This window comes from Camelus dromedarius, chromosome 20 (genome assembly GCF_036321535.1).
Source record: "Camelus dromedarius isolate mCamDro1 chromosome 20, mCamDro1.pat, whole genome shotgun sequence".
Classification (NCBI taxonomy): Eukaryota; Metazoa; Chordata; class Mammalia; order Artiodactyla; family Camelidae; genus Camelus; species Camelus dromedarius.
In genome coordinates this window covers 2084400-2094129 of record NC_087455.1, presented here as the reverse complement: position 1 = coordinate 2094129, position 9730 = coordinate 2084400, and the positions used below count along the sequence as shown (strand labels likewise).

General features: G+C 57.9%; 1 long non-coding RNA gene across 1 annotated transcript; it reads left to right on the top strand.

The window, feature by feature from the left end:
• The first annotated feature begins 3993 nt into the window (after positions 1–3993).
• Positions 3994–8672, top strand: LOC135318709 (uncharacterized). Its single transcript, XR_010376999.1, has 3 exons — positions 3994–4208; positions 4333–4566; positions 4797–8672. It is a non-coding gene; the product is annotated as an uncharacterized LOC135318709 (long non-coding RNA).
• Positions 8673–9730: the final 1058 nt, after the last annotated feature.

The window sequence follows — 9730 nt, the reverse complement described above, 5'->3', positions numbered from 1 at the left end:
AGGCCGTCTGACAAATCCAAAGGCTACTAAAAGCACCTACAGGTTGACAAAAGGACATGGGGCAACCCCAGGAGTCCTGGGGCTGCCCAACTATGTACCAGCATCCTGAGGAATCTGAGGGTTCACCTGGAGGCCACAGTTCATTGGCGTGCCCATGTCTCAGGCCACTCCCCACATATGTGGCCCATGGCCTGCAGGAAGCTGGGCTCTTGGCAACAGTGGCAGGGTCCTGGTTCAGCTGGGGCAGGACCCAGATGCCCCCTGCTTCAGTTGTGATCACATGTGGCCAGGCCCTCCCAAGCTGGCCACACACAGCCACGCTGTCACTTCCCACCACCACTGTCTCAGGACATTGCCCACTGGGGCAGGAGTGTGGAGTGTGGTGGGGGCAGGGGCGTGGCGCCACCCCCACTCTGTGCTGACCCTGCCTCCCTCGGGGGCTAATGTGCAGCCTCTAGTCAAATCTCCAATGAGACGATCTACTTGCAGGGGTGGGGTTGGCTTGTACGGGGGTTCTTGAGAAAGGAGACGGTAAGATAGCCCTCTGAGCTGAGGTTCACGAGGCAGGCAGAGGGTCAACGGCGAGGGTGCCTCGTTCCCACAGGGCTCCGTGGCTCATGCCTGTATCCAAGCTCCCCTGAGCCTCATGCAGAAACTGAGGCGGGCAGCCTCTCTGGGCACCAGGATGCCTTTGGGTAGGGCGGCCTTGCCATGTCTCATCCAAACAGAGACGCGATTCTTAATCCTTCCAGCCCTTATGGCCACCCTGCCAGGGAGAGCCTCTTATCCCCAGTTTGAAGACAGGATGTCCCATCATGCAAGCTCGAAACATCCCAGGAGAGTCCAGAGTGGAGTGTGAACCCCGGGCAGGAAAGCTTTTATCTCAGGACCCCCACGCCCCACGCGGTGCAAGTTCTCTTCATGTGATGGCGGCCAGTGGCCGGGACGCGTTTTAGAGGGACGCGCCACCCCCGAGAGACCCCATCTTGCTGAGTCTAGGACTGAATTTCCCAGCCTCCAGAAACGGGGACGGCAAAGGAGGGTCCCTCTCCTAGCGTCTCCAGAAGGAACCAGCCCTGCCAATGCCTTGGCTTCAGCCTAGTGAGACCCCTTTTGACCTCTCTAACTGGAAAAGAATAATTTTGTGCTGTTTGAAGCCACAACACAGCATAAATTCATGGTTTTCTAGACAGGCAGACAGATTGATAGCCCTGTGATAGCCGGTACTTTCAAGGGGGCCACAGCAACATCGCATGTTCCTCCCACCCTGAGGCCTTGACGTGGCTTTAGAGGCCGTTGGGGTCAGTGTTCCCTCTCCTTGAATCTGGGCAGGACAGTCACCACAGTGTAATTGACACTGGATGACTTCTGAGGTCAAGTCGAAAGGTGGTAAGATTCTGCCTGATCCTCTGAGTCGCTGCCCTTGGAACTCAGCCACCATCCTACGGGGAAAGCCCCGTAGCTGAGGGGAGAGGCCAGGTGCAGGAGTTCCGATCACAGCCCAGGGGAGGTCCTGGTCAACAGCCAGCAATGTCCAGGAGTGTGAGTGAGCCGGGATTCCAGCCCTGGAGGCTGACCCAGCTGATGCCCAATGGAGCAGACGTGAGCTGTGTCCACTGAGCCTTGCCCAAATTGCAGATTTTGAGCAAAATGAATATCTTTGTTGTTTTAAGCCACTAAGTTTTGGGTCATTTTTTATGCAGTGATAGGCAACTTAATTCTCTAGCTCTGTCCACTGAGAGGGCCTGGAGACAATGGCACCCAGCAGTGATGAGCACGCCCAGTTCCTGGACCTCGGCATCTAAACACCTTTCTCCACCAAAAGGTTCCAGGGATCCTTGGAGAAATGGTTGACCAGAGTATAGGGTGAGCCTGGAGCATCTTGTAGGAAGTGCTCGGGGGTGATGAGAACGTGTCAAAGGGCACAGAGCCACATGTAGGGCTCCTGTTGGCCAAATGGGGGGCAACATGGGCATTAGAACTGCTGGGGGCAAAAAGCAACGAGGAGTGCATACAAATGTAAACAAGGGAATGAATAAACAGAGTTTGATAAGCTGTGTGAGGCAGGCATAATTTCAAACACCTGCCCCGAACCCACACTCAGTCTGACGGCTGCATGACATCAGTGGGCACTTCCTGACTGTGATGTGTGTACTGTGGAGAGTGTCCTATTTTGTAAGAAACACACAGGAAAGTGTTTCAAAGTGAGGAGGCAACAGTTTGGCAACTTACTGTCAGGGGGCTCAGGAAAAAAGTTGCAACTTCTCTCTGAGTTCAAAATTGTCTTTTTAAAAAAAAAAAAAAAGGAAGAGAGAAAGAATAAACTTGAAGCTCTTGGGCTGTGAGGTGGGAGCGAGCTGGGTGTGTTTGGGGACCAAGGTGGAGCCCATGTGTCTGGAGGGGAGGTGCAAAGTGGGGAGGCGCTGGGAGGAGACAAGGCGAGGGAGGCGGTGGCGGGTAGATCTTGGGTCACAAAAGTTCCACCTCCCTGGGTCGCTCTGCAGGTTTCCTGAACAAGTGCACCTGGGGTCCTTAGACAGCAGCTGGCACGTGTCACTTATGATTAGGGTGCGTGCTGGTGTTAGCTTTGCTCTTCCCTCCCCAGGGAAGCTGGTTCTCCATCAGGCCACTCATCTCAGTCTCTCTCCAACCCTCACTCCACGTGGATCACATGTCACCTGTGTTGTGACATCAGTGGGGTTGGAGGGGACAGTCCTTGGAGAAGCCAGGCTGCCCTGTTTCTCTCGGGCGGAACTGCCACTCCTGGGTGTGAGAGGACGAGGCCATATGGGATCTGGGTCACCTCACAGTATTTCATGCAGAGAGTGTCAGGACAGGGAAGAGCTTGGACCTTGGAGACACGTGAACAGGCAGGTGAGGCTGTGGCTTCATCCCCAGGCAAGAGGCCAGGTGACCCCACCTGTTCGATAGAAAGTGAGATTGTCAAGAAGAAAAGTGCCTCCTGTCCCTCCCTTGCTTCCCATCCTGTCCCCATCTTCTCCATCCTCCTTCCAGGCTGACACTGAGCCTCATTTTCTGCTGAGATGAGCCTTGACTCACCGAGGTTGTCCTGCCAGGTTCTGGGAAGCCGATACTGTGAACACCTTGGGTGTAGTAGGGAGTCAGGGTGCAGGGGTCCAGGTCTGGACCCCGACCCTGCCTCTTAGAGGATGTACATGGCCTAAGGCTCAGTCCCCCAGGATCTGTTAGGAGCCCGTGCAGTCAGCGCTTATCTGGTTTCTTCACTGGAGCTGCTTCCAGCACAGACATGCTGAGCCCCGTTCCTTGGTTTCATCTTTCATGGGTGAGACTGTGCTGGGCAGCTACAGAGGGCAGGCAGGTGCCCTCAGCCCGGGTGGGGACGCCCATCGGCTCCCAGGGCCAGCCAGGGGTTTGGATGTCTCCTCCCTACCTGCTCTCAGCTGGGAGGCGTGTCCTCACCCAGAGCCAAGGCTCACGGAGGTCCCGAGGCACCCCCAGACTTAGGGCTAGTGGGGTACTTCCTCCACTCGCTTGCCCGAGTCCCATGGGTGTGGGAATGCTGAGGCCTGTCCACCTCTGTGTCTCCCTCTGGGACTGGGGAGCCATCCTCTCTGCAGGGCTGTGAGATGGCCAGTCCAGAGGCGGGCAGAACTCTGTTCTCCAACTCGTCCTTCTGCTGAACCAAGCCCTTTGCAGGCACACGGGGAGGCTGTGCAGGAGGTGGGGGCACTGTGCCATCCCAGAGCTCACAGTCACGTAGGGGAGCAAGCCTGGGCGGGAAAGGCCCTGAGGTGTGGGATCTGAGTGGGGTCTGGGGCCCCGCTCAGCACCACCCGCTTGCTGGGGGCGGGAGTAGGGCTTCCAGGGGGATTCCACCTCTTGGAACTCACCTCCTGCCCCGTGTAGTGAGGGTGCCTGCGCCCACCATCCTGGGCCGCTAGGGGAAGTAAGAGTGGCAGGTGCAACGCAGTGTGATACAATGTGACACAACATGACACAGCGCGACATAAAGTGATGCAGCGCTGCTTCCCGCTCCCCCAGTGGGCGCTGGGTGCTGAGAGCTGGACCTCACTGTCAGGCACGAGAAACAGACGGAGGAACAGAGGGGGAGAGAGAGAGAGTGCAGGAGAGAGGCAGGAGGTTGGGGCAGAGAGAGCTGGGAGTCTGCGGGCCCTTCCTCTCTGCCCGCCCGTGGCTTAGGACTCAACTTGAGGGGAAGCATGCTGGTGAGTTTGTTGAAACCCTTGCTCAGGGGACTAAGTACCCGGACGCTGGCATCTCCTATTTTGAGTGTTGACAGCAGCCCCAGCTGAGCAGGGCAGCGTCTCTCCTCCCACCCTCTTCCTGCAGGTCCGGACAGCAGGGGTACCCTGGCCGCAGCCTGGACACCCACCAGCACCTGCCCTGTGCAGATGCCCGCTGGCCCCCGCTCCAGCCCCAGCGAGATCATGGCCTCAGCTCTCGGGTGCCCTGAGCCCAGCCACACCTTCATCACCCTCTTTCTCTGGGGCAGGCTGAGGAGCCCCAAGTGCAAGACAGATGCCTGCCATGGGGCCACTGAGGCCCCAGCGAGGGGCCTCGGAGGTAATGGACAGATGCCTGCGGCCAGGGCGCTGGCCGAGACGCCCATCAGGGAGCAGGGGGTGTGCTGTGTCTGGGGCCCTGGGACCGCGGGAGCGGGGCGGGAGCGCGCCTGGACACGGGCGTCTTGCTTCTGTCCTGGCCGCTCTCCCCTGCCTGGGGCCCTCCTGCTCGGTGTGGGGAGCGCCTGTTGGTCTCAGATGGCTTTGGGTTTCTTGTATTTGTTCTACCAGCTGCAGGGAGACCAGAAACCTGGGGCAGCGAGCTCATCGAGGTCTCCTGTGCGGGTCATGGCAGGGCCCACTGCCCTACATGAGAGAGGTGTGTTTCTAACTGAGCGGTCCAGGCTCCCTCCAGCTACTGCCTCTTCCACCTCCAACCTTTGGTCTGTGATGGTTAGTTTTATGTGTCAGTGTGGCCAGGCTATACTGCCCAGGTCTTAGATTAAACACTGATTTGGGTGTTTCCATGAAGATGTTTTCTACCTGTGATTAATACCTACAGTGGCTTGATTTTAAGTACCAGGGTTATCCTTGATAAGCTGGGTGGGCCTCGTCCAATCAGTTGAAGGCCTGTAGGGCAAGAGTGTGCTGTCCCGAGGAAAATGCAATTCTGCCTCTCTCAGCAACTCTCTGAATTTCCCACCTTCCCACCTGCTCTGCAGATTTCAGACCTGCCAGTCCCCACAACTCCATAAGCCAATCTGGGGGAATAACCCTCAGACACACACGTACACCTCCCTGTTCTGTGTCCCTGGAGAACTTTGTCTTCCGCAACATCCAGAGTTGCCCAGCCCAGGTTCCTTGGGCCAGCACCTCGGCTCGGAGGCTCCTGATGGGCCAGGCTTGGCTGTGGCCACACCACCTTCTTCCACATTCCAAAGGTAAACTCAGTCCTGTGGCCACACCTGACTCCAGGAAGGCTGGAAAGAACACCCAGCCCCACTCCCTGGAAGATGAGGGCGCTAGTTCGTTATGCTGCATCACAAATTACCACATGCCTTGATGCTTAACACAGACACATTTGTTCACTCACCATTTCTGTGGGTCGGAACTCAGGGCACGGCTTCCCCAGGTCCCCTGCTCAGGGTCTCACCAGGTTGCACTCGTGGTGTCAGCTGTGTTATGCCTCCTCTGGGGCTCAGGGTCCTCTCCAAGTTCCCATGACTGTGGGAGAGTTCATTTCCTGGAAATTTGGGATCCCGGGTGACTTGCTACTTCATGGTTGGCAGGAGAGACAGTCTCTGTTGCTCGAGGCCTCTGAGCTTAGGGAAGGCGGGAGCCTTCTCCTCTGATCAGGTCAGGCCCACCTGGGATCATCTCCCTTTGGCTCAACTTACAGTTGAACTGATTAGGGGCTTTAATCACACCTGCAAAGTCCTTTCACCTGGGCTGCATCACAGGACCCAATAAGGGCATGACATCTATTTGTAGGCTGTGAAACAGATGGGGAAAGGGGAATAAAGGGTTTGCATGCTGGGGCAGGAATTCAGGAGACCCTGTCCAGTACTGGGAGCCACAGAGGAGAATGGGTTAGGTGACCAGGCGGCCCATTTCCTCCCCAGGCCCCCAGGAGAAGGGGCACTAGGGGCACGGGGGAGCTCTCTTCTCACCAGGTGTTTTCCTGCCTGGGAGAACACTGGAGGCATTTATTTAAGATTTTAAATAAGAGGGCACGCTCTCCCCACAGCACTTCAAGAAGGGCGCACCTCACATGGAGAGAGGTGGTGGTTCGTCTCAGGATGATGGAGCAGCCGCCTTCCCCCACTGGCAGCAAAGTCACACGCTGTAAAACAGCATAATGACCCTGTCTTCCGCAGTACAAACCACACTTTCCTCAAGCGCAGCCCCTGGGCCGGCCCCGGATTTATGGCCCTCCGCCTTGTCGGGGGGCGAGGTGTCGGCTCAGGGAACGCTGGCTGCTCTGGAGCACCTGCTCCATGGGCTTCCCCTCCCAGACCAGGTCACCCTCTTGCCGCCTCCTGGCTCTAGAAAGCCCACCTGAGTTACTGAGGGCGCTGGGATGCAAGCACCAGCCCCATCTGTCTCCTGACAGAGCCCTGAGCGGGGAGACAGTGACAGATCTGCCTCTCCCAAAATAAGAGGATCCCGCTGCGCCTGCCTCTCCCCGACGTGCCGCCCAGCCCTCACGGGTGATATGAATCTCCTGTGAGACTTGCCATGAATTCTCCCAGCCTTTCCGGGGGAACAGTAGGTAATTCCCACCTGGGCTCTGCGGCACCTCATCTTAAACCCCCTCTACCGCCGGCACTCCAGCTCCTGGCCTGAGGAGAGAGAGGGAGCAGCGGCGGGCGCCGCGGCGGCCAGTGCCAGCGCCAGCGCTCGCCGTGGGACTTTGCCTCTTTCTCAGCACGGGGGAGGGAAGGCGCTTCCTTCCGCCGCCATCGCTGGTCCTGGTCCTGGCGGCAGTTCTATGGCTGGCGATGCTGGACTGGGGTTGGGAGGAGAATAGTTCTCGGGAAAAGTGCAGCCTCATTGGAGAAACACGAGCCAGACACTCGTGGAGAGAGAGACCAGCCTAGGACCGGACAGGCTGATGCTGAATCATGGGGCTCAGGCCAGACCCACACTAGGAGTCGAGAGGGAAGTCTCCCAAAGCCAAGGCAGTGACTTGCCAAGGTTATGGGCAGAGTCCGAGCCAAGCCTGGGCTTCCCAGCCCCCTGCCCAATGCTGGCTGCCCATTCCTAAGGTTGCTGGCCACCTCAGGGTGCTGGGGGGTGAGGGGCTGTTGTCCTTCATCCTGCCCTTGGTCCTTAGAAACCAAAGGAATATCACCTGGAAGAGCCTGACCACTCCCCCCCCCCAAAAGGAACGTGCTAGCCGCTGCTCTGGCCCTGGCCCCAGACCCCGACCCGGCACCCCCGGGGTGTGTGACCTCTGCACAGCGGGGCTGCAGTCACCGCCTCACAAGGCTGACGTGAGGAGCAGCACAGATCAGGAAAGAAGCACCAGCAGCGACAACCACCTCAGAAGTGCTTTGCAGAAAGTAAATTTCCAAACAAAACACGAGCGGTGTCTGATTTTATTGCTCTGACAGCTGGAGTTGCAGGCTATTTTTGAATTACTCCAATGTCCCAGCTCATCCATGGCCCACTTATTTAAAAATGATTTATTTGCAACAGGAGAATATGGTGTGCGTGTGTTTGGGGCGGGGATCTCTGAGCCCACTCAGTCAAACCTGGGTCCTGTTGGGCTGAGTGAGGCTGAAAATGAGGGGAACCTGCAGAAGACCTGCAGGTGCAGAGGGGGTGACTGAGAGCCTGGGGCCAGGTAGACCTGAAGCAGAACTTCCAGGGGCCCAGGGCATGGCTCTCACACCAGAGACATGTAAGCTCTGGTCTGGCTCCCGCCTCAGCACCTCCCGCAATCCCCACCCATCACCCTGCCCAGTCTGAGCGCCCACTGTCATTCCTCTACCTGGGCCTGAATCCTTCCCTGCTTCCCCTGTGCCCCCCACCTCTCCTACCCCTCCCCAGGCTGCCCTCCTCCCGTCATACAAAGGATCTGCTCAGCGTAGGTGACCCCTGCTTTCTGCCACTGCCCACGCCCTTCTCTGCCTACAACAGCCTGTCCAGACCTGTCCACCTGCTGATGTCCCTCTAGCTCCCATGGGAGAAGCCTTTCCCCACTTCCCCACGAAGGTCTGGGCGCTCCTTTCCCCAAGCTCCTGTAGTTCTCTCCTCCTTGCACCCTCATGTAACACCGAGGGCTGGTTGCCATGTCATTTGCTTCCTCTGTAAAGAACTCCTGAAGGCCAGAGCAGGCATCTATCTCTCTCTCTCTCTCACTGCCTAGCAGGTCCTAGGAACTCCATACATGTTTGTGGAAGGAGGAAAGGAGCGGGGGCAGAGAGAGGAAGAAGGGGCCCTTCGCGGCGGCTTCCAGGCGGGCTGGCGGCACCACTAGTGCGCATGGTATGCTGGTCTGAAGGGCACAGCACCTCTGCCCCACCTCCCCAGAGCCCTATTCTGAAGCCCCTCGGGCGGCAAAGGAAAGCATGCTGGCATTTCCTACAAAGTGAGGGGGTGGCGAGGCAGTCCCCAGGCCTCCCAGCCCTGAAAACTCTTCTATTTATAACACGAGCCCTGCGTCGGCAATTGCTATTCAACTCAGTGGAGGCTGTGAAATAAAATTGTGTAACAGAATTTATTCTTCCCGGTCTGCTTATTAAGTCTCACCTTAGAACATGCTCCCCCCAAGTCTGGGGACTTCTCGGCACCTCCCCAGGGCAGGCTCACTAGGCACCGTCCCCACTTAGCAACGCCAGCTGCCCGGAGTGAACCCTCACCTGCCTCTCAGCGTCTTCTCAGTGGCTGGGGTTGCTGGACCCAAGCCCTGGGCCAGGGACTCACAGGGCCTTGTGGCTTTGTGGGGAAGGAGGGAGACAGGCTATTGCTGGGTTCTAGCCAGAAACTGGCTTTCTGGGTGGCCAGAGCAGGCACTTTGCCAGCTGGAGGTGCTGGCGTTTCTCCAGGCAGCCCCATGTCCTCACTCCCAACCCTGTGTGCGGGAGCTGGACCCTTTCTCAAGAGCTCCCTTCCCCCTGGTCCTCAAGTGCTCAACTCTCAACCTCTTGGAGGCTCAGGCCAAGCCTGGCTTGATCTAAGGTGACCCCCTCTGGCCCCTGGCACCCCCCAGCCTGTGTTCCCAGGCTTAGTCTACCCAAGGACTCATGTTCCTTTAGGGCTGCATGGGCCTCGCCTCCTGAGGCACCTGGAACACTGTAGGTGTTCAGGAAATGTCTGTTAGGAGCCTGGATGGATGGAGCAGACCCCAGAGGCTGCCTTTGAAGCTCACGGTCAGATGGAGGAGGCTGATCCAGGCCATTGTCAGCACTGGCCCTCTTGCTCGAGGGACACGCCCTCCTCCTCCTTCCCCATCAAAGTGTTTCAGGTCCGTGGAGAAGGCGGGTGTGCAAGCTGATGAGGTCTCAGCTAAAGCACCCCGACTCCCTTGTTGGGAGAGACTTTCTCTGTCTAATGAGCCCACAAGGTGGCCCCGTCTCTCGACCCCTCCTCACACCCCAAGCCCCATCTTCTGGAGCATCGCTCTAGTGGGTGCTGGTGGCCCTGCCGGGGAATTAACCGATAACTTCCCAGTCAGATCCCTGTGCCGAACCAATAGCAGGAGCTGTGCTTGGTCAGAG